This window comes from Ambystoma mexicanum, chromosome 11, assembly GCF_040938575.1.
Source record: "Ambystoma mexicanum isolate Mex_15411 chromosome 11, UKY_AmexF1_1, whole genome shotgun sequence".
In the NCBI taxonomy this organism is placed as follows: Eukaryota; Metazoa; Chordata; class Amphibia; order Caudata; family Ambystomatidae; genus Ambystoma; species Ambystoma mexicanum.
Window position 1 is genome coordinate 1,471,688,136 of NC_090934.1, and position 14,651 is coordinate 1,471,702,786.

General features: G+C 49.0%; 1 protein-coding gene across 11 annotated transcripts in view; it reads right to left on the reverse strand.

Moving 5' to 3' along the window:
• PPIP5K1 (diphosphoinositol pentakisphosphate kinase 1) overlaps positions 1 to 9,623 on the reverse strand; it is a 1,113,174-nt gene extending 1,103,551 nt beyond the window's left edge. For all 11 annotated transcript variants that reach the window (XM_069625171.1, XM_069625166.1, XM_069625170.1 and 8 more), the window contains exon 1: positions 9,524 to 9,623. The gene's annotated coding sequence lies outside the window, so the exon portion shown is untranslated. The remainder of the gene's footprint in view (positions 1 to 9,523) is intronic.
• Positions 9,624 to 14,651: the final 5,028 nt, after the last annotated feature.

Sequence of the window (14,651 nt, forward strand, 5' to 3'; positions counted from 1 at the left end):
GAAGGAGAGGTGAAAAGGTCACTCTGAAAACTTCACACCTGCTGCTGCCTTAGTAAATATGGCTATACACACACAGCTTAGTTTTATTTTGTCTCATCATTCCACGTGTACTAATCACTTCAAACTGGACATTTTATCTCAAGATTTGAGAAGTGCCATGTTTTGTGTCCGTTATACCACTGAACACTAATGTTCAAGTTGAATGTCTATTTTTTAAATAACCCTTTCTCTTTCTAGGCATGTATGTTATATGAAAACATTCACGATTATAGCATACAACAGTACAATACTATACAAATCTCAGCTTCGGTCATGAAGCAGCTCCAATTCTATTGTATTTTTAATGCCAATTCAGTGCCATTGAGCTGGCTTACAGGGTGCCCAATTTCAATTTTAGCAGAAAATCACATCGTCTGAGCGGAACCATACAAAAATGTCGACCTGGGAATTGTGACGGCCGAAAATGCCAACTTTCTTTTAACCCCCCTTACACCACATATATATGTGGGGGGGGTTTAGAGTATAATATTAATATAGGGGCTGCAGGGGGTCTCCCCCCGCATATATATGTGGTGTAAATGGTTAAAAAAAATTTAAAAAAAATACTAAAAAAAATAAATAAATAAATAAAAATCAGCATTTTCGGCTGTCGCAATAATTACAAAGATCCGTCTGAGCTGCACCTGAAATCCTCTGCTCAACACATTTAGTCGAGTAAACTGTAATGATGAAAGCACACCCTAGATAGATACCATGCAGAACTTCTATAAACACCAGTGCTGATCAGATGGAACCATCCACCGAAACCTGGCCCTATATGTGCACCATAAAATATAAGAAACAGTAGGGCGTTATTGAATATCATGGCTCCAACTTCCTTTTTAACTCAAACTTTCAGTATGGGGGGGAGGGGGGTGGGAATTTTGACTCAAAAGGCAAATGCTGGCAGGAAAAGATTTGAGCTACAATAAAAAAGACAAACCAAACATCATCAAAGCAAATATGAAGAAAGTCAAAGATCACTGGCTGAGGGAGGCGCTTCGAAACAAAAACATTAGGATTACTAAGAGATAAGATTGAAACAAGAGCCCACAGAGTGTCACGTAAAGAGTCCAACTAGACTTCCTAAAGATGAACGCGGCTTAGCAAATGACAGCACCATCACAGGTTGCACGAAGACGCACCTACTAAACGCCCTTCTCGGGAGAATGTAGTTAAGAAAGACACTGTAGACCCTTAGCAGAATTCCTGACTCTACGCCCAACCATGAACATGCAGACGACATTGCCACCTTTGCATATTAAGAATATGCCATGTGAAAATTCATGATGCAATCTGTTGGGGTGGTCAGGAAAAGTCCCCACAATCGAGAGGGTTTTTTGTTGCACGCACCATATTTTTGACGAGGGGTGCGACAAATTGGGCACGAAGTTACAATTTTATATGTATCCAGTACAGCTAAATGTGAATGGGATTTGTTACTTAGTGTTACTTTTTGGTTAAACTGATACATATTAGCTTTGCATGCGTGTAGAAAGACAAATGCTAAAACCACCAAATGAAATATAAACACAATTCAGACATAATGTTCTATGGCTTGCCCAGAATCTGGCAATTGGGAGTTTTATGAGAGATATGAGGAATGAGCGTGCATGCGAGATAGAATGTATTAAACATCCATGCACACTGAGAAAACAAAGGGGATTTAAGAATCTAAATGCAGTGGGCTTTTTATAAACAGATTAAAGTACAGCAGGCAGGGGTCGACTTCCGAGAAACTGGTTCTGCTGAGTTTCAGAGGCGAGAGGATGGGTACATAATCAACTTCAATCTTCACGCTGGTCAGCTCAGCTAGAGGAGCCGGCCAGGAGATTTATGGTCTGATAAGTATGCAGAAGGCAGATGTAATCTCTTAAATGCATGGGAGCTTGACAGAGGATTTTCGCCTGAACAGCAATAAACCATTGGGTGAATCAATGCTCGAGACTGAAGTGATTGAAACCAAGGAGTTTCAATTGAATTTCAGATGTGCTGTGCACAATAAAATGGCAGTTATTTACATTAGAATGTTTCAATGGGAGGACAGTGAACAGGGGAATGAGATAGTGATCAGTAATTCAAAGAGAACCTGTTTAATCAGCCTTCTTCATATCACTTGAAGTATTTATGCAAACTATTTGCAAATAAGAGTTACGGTTAAAAGGGCTTAAGCCAGTTATTACTAGTAATTAATGTTTGCATACAAATGTTTAATTGGTTGAAGTCATTACCTACCATGGGCAAACCCTAAAAGGAGGCGTGTTCTACACATGAGCTGAAGGTGGTAGTTAAGATAACAGCTACCAATGAGAATGTAGGAATTGGAGAAAGATGGGATTTCTTTGAAAAGGTTTTGTCCAATCACATGTGGGGGTGGACTGCAAGTATCTGGGAGTGTTTTAACTGTTGGAAAAATGTATATAAGGGGGTCAGCTGATGGGGTTCATCGTGACTTGGGTTACTTTGGTTCTACAGCACCATCTCACTGCTCCCTGGATGTGCACAACGTGCACTCACTCCTCAGGTGGTGGGCACACTTGGGTTGAGGTAATTAGGGGTCCGCCCCCACAAATCTTTCGAAATCGCCTTCCAAATCTCATCCTCCGCCGAGATGGATTTTCTCCCAGAACAGTGGGCCTCCCAGCCCATCAGCCTCTTTATTCCTTCCCATGTAGTGAGACTAATTTCACCACCTGAAAATACCCTACCATCTGTGCTACAAAAGCTGAAAACGTGCACTTCCTTTTCAAGGATTATCTTTCAAATAGTGCATTTTCTCAGCTATCCTTATATAGTGACAAAATGGCTTAGTGGCAATCCTCCTTATGCCTAGTTCTCTTCTTTGTAACAGTACTATACTTTTGAGGCACCAGCCTCCATGCCAGGAAAGTGTTTCCAAAGTAAAAGAGTTCTGCCAGTCCCTCTGTAGGCATAGCTCTTCACTTCTTCCACAATTAGCTTCTACTCTTTCCTACATGGGATCATTGGCTCCAGCATCCCCTTCCAGAATAGCAGGACCAGGTGAAATGAAAACTACAGGTAGGTAATCTGATCATTACTTCCACAGCCCCTTCCTCAATCCCAGTATTTTATATTTGTGCAATACCACACCCAACAATGACAGGCGCTATAAAAACACCACAAAGACCACAATGTGTGATGCTGCACATTCCAAGACAAAGTGTATTGACAATAGACTGCTAATACCAACTTTGCGTAGTGAAGTGGAATCTCTGCTGCTGCATATGCCAATCAAAGGTCACAGTTTGTCCACTTTGTGCAGGAGTGCAACCCGCTGAGATACAATTTGTGGCATCCCTCCTCCTGGAAGGAAGAGAATTTTCCGATGGAAGGCCAGAAATATATTAACCTGTGACCAGCCAGGACACATGGGTACACATCACACTCCATGCCTATGCAAGATAGCCAAAGGCACGGCCGCACGTATATCATATACTACTTTAAGACACATCGTGCAGCAGCTCCATCATTAGGATACAGCTATCCCACACACCAAGAATGTGGCCTAGCTGGACGCATAATGAGTCGCCTGCACTCGCATACTCTCCAGACTACCTCACTGCACCCATCCATATGCCAGCTCAACATGGGTAGCTAGCAGGGACATGGCCACCCCTACCCATTGGCTGAAATAAACACACGCATTCTAAACTCCTCTGACAAATTTCCCAAACCTTGGACTTCGATCCCCCGAGGGCGTTCACCTACAGTGCTTTGAGGTCATACCAATGGCAAAAGGCGCTATCCAAATGGCAATTACATTAGAACTACAAAACAATCTTCGGGTAAAAAAGAAGGGTCATCAGAGAGCACATAGGCCTCCGACAAAGCTCTTATCAATGGCTTCTTACACGGAAATGCCCCACATCCTCCCGCCCCACCTGCATGCTGATGGAATAGAACCAAAAGCAGGGTCGCCAGTGTCAGAAAGTTCAAGTCAACACCATCTAGTGCAGGCTTGTCCAACTCCAGGCCTCAAGGGCCGGAAACATGTTGGATTTTCAAGATACCCCTCATTAATATTCATGTGATCAGTGTGAATAACAAGGATTCTAAATGTATGCGCATTTTTTCTCATGAATATTAATTAGGGATATCCTGGAAACCCATCAGGATTCGGCCCTCGTGGCCTGCTGTTAGACAGCCCTGATCCAGTGGCTCAAATGGAGGACTATGGAGAAACTTTAATACCAGCAGAAATTTCGAGACTCCCCACCATTGCTCCCTGAATGCCTTTGAAACCAACCACTTTGCCCTTAGATGCCAACTGTCCAAAGTTTTAGCAAAGCCATCCAACAAGAACTGCAGCATATCTATGCCTGTGCCTCTGTCTTTGTACACCAGGTTCTAGAATGCTGTATCAAATTAGCCATCTGTGAAGTGAGCGCTAGCCTCTGCAACATTTTCCTCTCAACTACTAGATCGACCACTAGAGCAGAAGTGATGACGCAGAGAACTGCAAGACCCATAGGAATTAGAATAAATGCACAAAGGAGACCATCCTGCCACACCACCAACATCGCAACCACCTCCCAAGATACACAGCTCAGAAGCCTATAGCAAAAGTAATGACGCAGAGAATTGCAAGACCCATAGGAATCAGAATAAATGCACAAAGGAGACCATCCTGCCACACCACCAACATCGCAACCACCTCCCAAGATACACAGCTCAGACACCTAGAACATAAGTGATGACGCAGAGAATTGCAAGACCCATAGGAATCATAACAAATGACCAAAGGATACCATCCTGCCACACCACCAACATCGCATCCACCTCCCAAGATACACAGCTCTGAAGCCTTTAGCAGAAGTGATGACGCAGAGAACTGCAAGACCCATAGGTATCATAACAAATGCACAAAGGAGACCATCCTGCCACACCACCAACATCGCATCCACCTCCCAAGATACACAGCTCAGACACCTAGAACATAAGTGATGACGCAGAGAATTGCAAGACCCATAGGAATCATAACAAATGCACAAAGGAGACCATCCTGCCACACCACCAACATCGCATCCACCTCCCAAGATACACAGCTCAGAAGCCTATAGCAAAAGTAATGACGCAGAGAATTGCAAGACCCATAGGAATCAGAATAAATGCACAAAGGAGACCATCCTGCCACACCACCAACATCGCATCCACCTCCCAAGATACACAGCTCAGACACCTAGAACATAAGTGATGTGGCAGAGAATTGCAAGACCCATAGGAATCATAACAAATGCACAAAGGATACCATCCTGCCACACCACCAACATCGCATCCACCTCCCAAGATACACAGCTCTGAAGCCTTTAGCAGAAGTGATGACGCAGAGAACTGCAAGACCCATAGGAATTCTAACAAATGCACAAAGGAGACCATCCTGCCACACCACCAACATCGCATCCACCTCCCAAGATACACAGCTCAGAAACCTAGAGCAGACGTGATGACGCAGAGAACTGCAAGACCCATAGGAATTCTAACAAATGCACAAAGGAGACCATCCTGCCACACCACCATCCACCTCCCAAGATACACAGCCAGAAACCTAGAGCAGAAGTGATGACGCAGAGAACTGCAAGACCCATAGGAATCATAACAAATGTCAAAAGAGACCATCCTGCCACACCACCATCCACCTCCCAAGATACACAGCCAGACACCTAGAGCAGAGGTGAGGACACAGAGAACTGCAAGCAAGACCGATAGGAATCAGAACAAATACACAAAGGGGACCATCCTGACACACCACCACTGCATCCACCTCCCAAGATACACAGCCAGGAACCTAGAGCAGAAGTGATGACGCAGAGAACTGCAAGACCCATAGGAATCAGAACAAATGCGCAAAGGAGACTATCCTGCCACACCACCAACAGAAAGTGCACGTGTTCTCATCATAGCAGCGTCAAGTGTGCACAGAATCAATGCAGTGTTAAGTGGGTGCACAGAATGTACCTGTGAGCAAACCATTGCAGTGTCAAGAGTGTGGCAGTGCCAAGAGTGTACATGACAAGTCTGCACAGAATGTGCCTTTGTGCTCATCATAGTGTCAACTGTGCCTAGCATGTGAGTACAACATGGCAGTGTCAAGTGCACAGAATGTGACCGTGTTCCCATCATTGCAGTTTCACATATGCCTATCATGTGCCTGTGAGCACACCTTGGCAGTGTCGAGAGTGTGTCTGGGTGCACATCATGGCAGTGCCAACAGTATGCACAATATGTGCCTGTAAGCACACCATAGCAGTGTCGTGAGCACGAGTACACAATAGTAGTGGCAGCAGCGTGCACAGCATGTGCATGTGAGCACACCATGGCAGTATAAAGTGCACAGCAAGTGCCTGTGAGCACACACCATGGCAGTGTCGAGGGTGTGCACAGCGTGTGCCTGTGAGCACACTGTGGCAGTGTCGAGAGTGGGAACATCGTGTGCCTGTAAGCACACCATGGCAGTGTCGAGAGTGGGCACAGCATGTACCTGTGAGCACACCATGCCAGTGTTGAGAGTGCGCACAGCATGTGAGCACACCATGGCAGTGTCAAGTGCACAGCATGTGCCCGTGAGCACACACCATGGCAGTGTCGAGTGTGCACAGCATGTGCCCGTGAGCACATATCCATGCAGTGTCGAGAGTGTGCACAGTATGTGCTCGTGAGCACACATTATGGCAGTGTCGAGTGTGTGCACAGCATGTGCCTGTGAACACACCATGGCAGTGTCGAGAGTGTGCAAAGCATGTGCCTGTGAGCACACACCATGGCAGTCTCGAGAGTGTGCACAGCATGTGCCTGTGAGCACACCATAGGAGTGGCGAGTGTACACCATGGCAATGTCGAGAGTGCGCACAGCATGTGCCTGTGAGCACACCATGGCAGTGTCGAGAGTGTGCATGTGAACACATGGCAGTGTCGAGAGTGTACACAGCATGTGCCCGTAAGCACACCATGGCAGCGTCAAGAGTGTGCATGGGAGCACCCCATGGCAGTGTCGAGAGTGTGCACAGCATGTGCCTGGGAGCACCCCATGGCAGTGTCCAGAGTGTGCACAGCATGTGCCTGGGAGCACCCCATGGCAGTGTCCAGAGTGTGCACAGCATGTGCCTGGGAGCACCCCATGGCAGTGTCGAGAGTGTGCACAGCGTGTGCCTGGGAGCACCCCATAGCAGTGTCGAGAGTGTGCACAGTATGTGCCTGGGAGCATACCATAGCAGTGTCGAGTGCGCACCATGGCAGTGTCGAGATTGCGCCCAGAATGTGCCTGAGGGCACATCATGGCAGTGTTGAGAGAGTGTGCACAGCATGTGAGCACCCCATGGCAGTGTCAGCAGTGTGCCCCGTGGCAGTGTCAGCAGTGAGCACACCATGGCAGTGTCAGCAGTGAGCACACCATGGCAGTGTCAGCAGTGTGCCATGTGGCAGTGGCGTGCCCCATGGCAGTGTCGGGGGCGTGCCCCATGGCAGTGCACCCTGTGGCAGTGGCAGCAGTGTGCCCCATGGCAGTGGCAGCAGTGTGCCCTGTGGCAGTAGTGGCAGTGTAAGCAGTGTGCCCCATGGCAGTGTCAGCGGTGTGCCCCATGGCAGTGTTCACCGTGGCTGTGTCAGCAGTGTGCCCTGTGGCAGTGTCCCCCGTGGTAGTGGCAGCAGTGCGCCCCATGGCAGTGGCAGCAGTGTGCCCCATGGCAGTGTCAGCAGTATGCCCCATGGCAGTGGCAGCAGTGTGCCCCGTGGCAGTGTCAGCAGTGTGCAGCCTGTGGTAGTGTCAGGGGTGTGCCATGTGTCAGCAGTGTGCCACGTGGCAGTGTCAGCAGTGTATCCCGTGTCAGGGGTGTGCCCCGTGGTAGTGGCAGTGTCAGAAGTGTGCCCCGTGGCAGTGTCAGCAGAGTGCCCTGTGGCAGTGTCAGCAGTGTGCAGCCCGTGGCAGTGTCAGGAGTGAGCACACCGTGGCAGTGTCAGGGGTGTGCCCCGGGACAGTGTCAGCAAAGTGCCCCATGGCAGTTTCGGAAGTGTCAGCAGTGTGCCCCATGGCAATGTCACCAGTGTGCAGCCCGTGGCAGTGCCAGCAGTGTGCAGCCCGTGGCAGTGCCAGCAGAGTGCAATGTGGCAGTGTCAGCAGAGTGCAACGTGGCAGTGTATCCCGTGGCAGTGGCAGCAGTGTGCCCTGTGGCAGTGTCAGTAGTTTATCCCGTGGCAGTGCCAGCAGTGTGCGCAGTGGCAGCAGTGTGCCCTGTGGCAGTGCCAGCAGTTTATCCCGTGGCAGTGGCAGCAGTGTGCCCCACGGCAGTGGCAGCAGTGTGCAGCCCGTGGCAGTGTCAGCAGTGTGCAGCCCATGGCAGTGTCAGCAGTGTGCAGCCCATGGCAGTGTCAGCAGAGTGCAACGTGGCAGTGTATCCCGTGGCAGTGGCAGCAGTGTGCCCTGTGGCAGTGGCAGCAGTGTATCCCGTGGCAGTGGCAGCAGTGCGCCCTGTGGCATTGTCAGTAGTTTATCCCATGGCAGTGGCAGCAGTGTGCAGCCGGTGGCAGTGCCAGCAGTGTGCCCAGTGACAGCAGTGTGCAGCCCATGGCAGTGTCAGGAGTGTGCCATGTGGCAGTGTCAGCAGTGTGCAACGTGGCAGCAGTGTGCAATGTGGCAGTGTATTCTGTGGCAGTAGTGTGCCCCGTGGCAGTGCCAGCAGTTTATCCCGTGGCAGTGTCAGCAGTGTGCAGCCCGTGGCAGTGTCAGCAGAGTGCAACGTGGCAGTGTATCCCGTGGCAGTGGCAGCAGTGTTCCCTGTGGCAGTGGCAGCAGTGTGCAGCCCGTGGCAGTGTCAGGGGTGCGCCACGTGGCAGTGTCAGCAGTGTGCAACGTGGCAGTGTCAACAGAGTGCGCAGTGGCAGCAGTGTGCAACGTGGCAGTAGCAGCAGTGTGCCCCACGGCAGTGTCAGCAGTGTGCAGCCAGTGGCAGTGCCAGCAGTGTGCAGCCAGTGGCAGTATCAGCAGAGTGTAACGTGGCAGTGGCAGCAGTGTGCCCAGTGGCAGCAGTTTATCCTGTGGCAGCAGTGTGCAGCCCGTGGCAGTGTCAGGGGTGCGCCACGTGGCAGTGTCAGCAGAGTGCGCAGTGGCAGCAGTGTGCAACGTGGCAGTGGCAGCAGTGTGCCCCGTGGCAGTGCCAGCAGTTTATCCCGTGGCAGTGCCAGCAGTGTGCCCTGTGGCAGCAGTTTATCCCGTGGCAGTGGCAGCAGTGTGCAGCCCGTGGCAGTGGCAGCAGTGTGCAGCCCGTGGCAGTGGCAGCAGTGTGCCCAGCATGTATGTGTGTGTGTGTGTGTGCAGCCAGTCCCTGGGCGGCGTCAGTGCCTTGCACGGTCACGGCCCCCCTACAGTGTTCACAGCCCGCCCCTGGGCAGCCGCTGAGGTGCCCTTTATACCGGGCATTATCATCCTCTGGCGGCTGTTATCGCCCTCCTCCCTCCAGTTCCTCCCACTGACCTGCCTCCGCCTCCTGGCTCGGTAGTGCCCACTTCCCTTCCGAGAAACGCACCCTAGCGACGCTGCGGCCGCTGTTCATCACGTGGGCTGCACGTTCCAGCGTGCCCGACAAGTCACGTGCCTCAGGGTGCCACGTCACCGGCACGACGTGCTTGCGTGGCGTGGTAGGAGCGGGAAAGCGGCGCAGCCTCGTGCCCCGGGGCCGCACGAGGCCGGATCTGCTTGTATTTTGGGGAGTCGTGTTTTGCAAGAGGGTGGTTTTTAGCAGTGTGGTTCCGCAGGTAGTAGTAGTTTGTTTTCTTGTAGAGTGTGTTTTTTTGTCCTGCCCCCTGGAATGGGGTATTTTGGGGATTTGTTATGTGCAGCAGCGGGGGCAGCTGTGTGTTGCGCAGTGAGGCATACTTGGCTATCCTGTGCAGAGGGACACATGTGGGTACGAATTTCCAGCATGGCAGTCCACAGTAAGGCGCATTGTTACCTTTTACATTTTTTTCTCATGCAGACAGTAACGTGACGAGATTTTCAAGATAAGAAACTGGGACACTCACAAACACAATGGCAGGCACTCAAACACCCCATTGCACGGTATTCTAGGGTTTCTATGACTGGACTGCTATTCTTCTGCATATACAATATACGGCTTTGATTTTTAATTTAAGCACATCATCAATAAAGGAGCTTTTGCTGTGATTACTCCAGTTAATATTACAGGCCTTGAATGTATTTGTTTTGTAACTAGGCTTTGTGACACAATCAGGTAATGCGCAATGGAGTAACTTTGCTGAAAATGTTGAGGGGGACATTACATCTAAATGAAAAGGGCACCTGCCAAATGAGTGGGACAAAATGGTGTGTCACAAAAGTTGGGGGGACAAGCACCCTTGTTTCCCCCCTAAAATGACAGCCATGTTAATGCGTGTGAAGGCTACCTGAAAGGTTGGGGGTTAGAGCCCACCCTCCAATGTCAGAGATCTAGTTAATTTGATATAGGAAAATATATAAAGTATTCCTATGCTTGTTTGACTTATAAGTGTTGCTCACTATCGATATTCAATCCTTTCGTGATGGAACTGTCAGTGGTCACTTTCCCTTTCCCTAAAACCAGGACAGAGATTTCAATTAAAAAAAAACAACTCTTGGGACGCAGAGGAGAGAGGCCCCAATTCTGGGACGGTCCCGGAAAAGTCAGGATGTCTGATCACCATAGCAGAGGGGCGATTTGGCCTGCAGGGGTTAGTTTGTGGATCTCTTACGTGCAGCAGAGGGGAGGAGATATGTTATGTGCAGTGGGGCATACTTGAGCATTGCAACGCTCTTCTGTTTAGCTCCTTGTCATCATTGCACAAGCGGGGAGGCAGGATCTTGAGACAGCATCATGGTCGAGAGCTGTTGAACATAGGCATACTTGAGCATTTATCCTGCACAGCGGGACGCATTTGGGTAGTGAAGAATGTTGCACCACTTGTGCTCCAGTTTAAAGGAGCAGTTTGTCCTGTGCAGAGGGTGTGTTTGGACATTTGCAGTGGCATAGCTCTCAACTCACACGCTTTTGGCGGGTGTCACCCGCCTTGTAAACAGCTGACTCACCCGCCAAGCCTCCAGCACGGCCATTCATTTCAATGGGCCTCTCACCCGCCAAAAACAAAATCGGGTGTTTTCACCCGCCTTTGTGATACGAATGGTTGAGAGTTATGCAGTGGCAAACCTGGGTATTTGTTCTGTGTGGAGAGTGCAAACGTGGGTATTTGTCCTGTGCAGAGAGCCGGGGAACTATGGTATTTGTTGTCTTGCACAGCAGGGTGTTTTGGGGTATTTTACAAAAGTACAGTGTTGGGTATTTACTCTATGCAGAGAGTGGGATGATAATTGGTGGCAGTAGTGGTGGTGCTTACCCGGGGGGTGAACAGCAAGGGTGGTAGATGGGACTTTTTTGAGAATGGATTTATTCCTTAAATTCTGTGTTTTGGTGTCAAGGGCTGATTTGATGAGTTAACAACATGCTGTGTTTTTTGGAAAGTTGTTGGTCGCAGAGGGGCGGGGTTTCAAGCTCTCTGAGAATTTTGAACAGCTCTTTGACATTAGATCTTGCTTCAGTGATTCTAGTGTTGCAGATGTTGGCTTTGGTGGCAATGATGGCTGTTGTGTAGGTGTCAGCTGAGCACTGGAAGGCAGCTTTGTTGATGGAGGTGGGTTGTATTCTCCAGAGAAGTTCAAGTGCACGTTTTATTTTCGGAGGGTGGCTAGTTCATCTGTGTACTAGTCATGGGGGTTTCTTTTTTGCGGAAAGTGGTTTTGAGGGGAACGTGTTCATCAAGTACAGTGAGCAGTGCAGTGTTGTATGCTGCTAGGATGACTTCAGGGGTGGTGTTATCAGGTGCTGAATCGAGAGAGGCTGGAATAGTATGGGCAAGTTGCTCGGCAGTGAGCTTAGGGGTGTGTCTGGCAGTGCTGTGGGGGGGATCCCCGATTAAGGGTGCTGTTTTGGTGGTGGTGGTAACTGTGAAGCAGATCAGTGAGTGATCTGACCAGGGGAGGAGGTCAATGGAAGTAATTTGAAGGAGAGCGTTTCAGTGGAGAATCCAGTCGAGGATTCTACCTTTTTCGTGAGTGGTCGAGAGGACCAGTTAGGTGAAGTTTATCTCTTCGAGGATTTATTATTTTTTTAAAAATGTATTTGGATTTATAGAGCGCACATCTGCCCGGGGGCATCGTGGCGCTAAAGAAGTCTTACTTGTTACAGGCATGCATAGTGAATATACAGATAGACAGATTTGCATAGAAGCATATTTTCATACATTTGCTGTTATTTCCAAATATACAGTGGTGAGAATACAGGTGAGGCAGGGTTAGTTGAACAGCGTGGTTTTGAGTAGTCTACGGAAGGCATGGTATGATTTTTCGTTCCTTAAGGCGGTGGGGAGTGCGTTCCAGTTTTTGGGTGCTAGGTGTTGAAAGCTGGACCCTCCGGCTTTGCTTCTTTTAAAGGTGGGTACATAGGTCTGGTTGGTCATGTGTGACCTGGTGGGTCTAGTGGAAGTATGGGGGGTGATCCTTTCAGAAAGATAGGGTGGGGCATTGGCAGAGAGGCATCTGTGGGTGATGGCCATGGATTTGAATAGTATGCACTCTTTTATAGGTAACCAGTGTGCTTCTTTTCTGGCTTGGGAGATGTGCTCCCTTTTTGGAATGCTTAGGGCTGCTCTTAGGGCATTGTTTTGTGTGACTTGCATTTTTTTAATGTTTTGTGCAGACGTGCCCAGGAAGAGGGCGTTGCAGTAGTCCAGTTTGGTACCTACTGTGGCTCTGGCTACATTCAGGCAGTTTTCCGAGGATAGGAAGGGTTTAACGGCGTTGATTATCTTAGTGGTGAGTGCAGCAGAAGAGGCTACGGCATTGACTTGCCGTGTCATAGAGAGAGTGGAGTCAAGATATACTCCTAGCGTCTTTACTGCAGTGGAGACTGTGATGGTGGAGTTATCAACGTTAAAGGATTTGTATAGAGGCGGGAGTTTGTTTAGTGTTTCTTTGGTGCCAACTAGTAGGATCTCTGTTTTGTCCCCATTAAGGCAAAGTCCATTGGCTGCCATCCAGGTTTGAATGGCTGTGTATATTTTTGTTAGTGCTGCGGCGTCTTGTTCATATATCCCAGTAAGGGGGAGCAGGACTTGTGTGTCGTCAGCATAGTTTGTGTAAGCTATGTGGCGATGGTCGAGGTCATTGAACACTGGGAGGGTGAAAATGTTGTATAAGGTGGGTGCAGTGCAGGATCCCTGTGGGACGCCACAATGGATAGTGGTTGGGGTAGCGTTTGCCGAATCAGAAAAGACTTTCATAAGTCGACCCTCGAGGAAGGATTTGACCCAGGAGACCGCTTCAGGCGAGAAGTGAGCTTCATTTTTGAGTTGCGTGCCTAGGATGTCATGGTTGACCAGGTCGAAGGCAGCAGATAGGTCTAATAGAAGGAGGAGAGCCGGTTTGCCTTTGTCCATGATGTCGTTAAGTTGGATTTTAAGGTCTAATAGGGCCGATTCGGTCCCATGCCCCGGGCGGAAGCCCGATTGCCTTTTGCCTAAGATGCGATTTTTTTCGAGGTAGTGCTGTATTTGTGAGTAGGCGACTTTGTCGAGGATCTTGAGCAGGAAGGGAACTGTTGTGATGGGTCTATAGTTGTTGGCGTTTTCTGGATCTAGAGTGGGTTTCTTTAGAAGAGGGCGCACCCAGGCTTCTTTTAGGCTGGTAGGGACTGAGTTTGAGTTGAAGGAAGCATTGATGAAGGATTTGAGGAATGGTGCTAGTGTTTCAACGCAGTCTTTGACTAGTTTGGCGGGGCAGGCGTCGCCTTTGCAATTGGAGGGTTTGATTCTGTTGACGATATCGATTACCTCTTTTTCTGAGACTTCTCTAAATTTAAAGGGTGTAATGTGACTTATCTTTTTTTTCTCAATCACTGTTTCCTTTAGGGATGCAGCTACGATTTCTTGAGTGAGATTTTTGTGATGGTTTAAGATTTTAGCTTGGAGGAGTTCGATTTTTTTTTAGAAGGGCTGATTGTATGGTTTTACACCAGGCTTGGTCTTTGACAATCTCTTGGGACTTAGTGGCCGGTGTGGAGAGTTCCTTGAAGATAGCGAAGAGCTCCTTGGATTCTGAGGTGGCGTTGGAGATTCTATCATTATATGATGCAGATTTAGCTGCTATAATGCTTTTTTTGTATTGGGTGGCCAGTGATTTGTAGGACGATAGAGAGGAGGCATTGGGCGCTTTTTGCCATAAGTTTAGGGCTTTGCGTTTTTTGGTTCGTAGTTCTTTTAGTTCTGCTGAGAACCAGGTATTGGAGTGTTTGGAGTTTTTGGATTTTTTCTTTTGTAGGGGGCGATGATGTCTATGGCAGTGCTAATGGTAGTTTTGTAGATATCTTCCAGTGCGGCTGGGTCAGATGAGGCAGGGAGGTTGTTCGTGAGAGGGACTAGATAATGTGAGTTGCTTTCTTTGGTGAGGTCCGTGGTGCTCCTGGCCAGGGCTGGGGGTGCGGGCGTAAGTTTTCTTTCCGAGTTGTTAGGTAGGGGGATGAAGAAGTGAATGAGAAAGTGGTCGGACCATGGGGTAGGCGTGGTGGAGCTGATGTCAA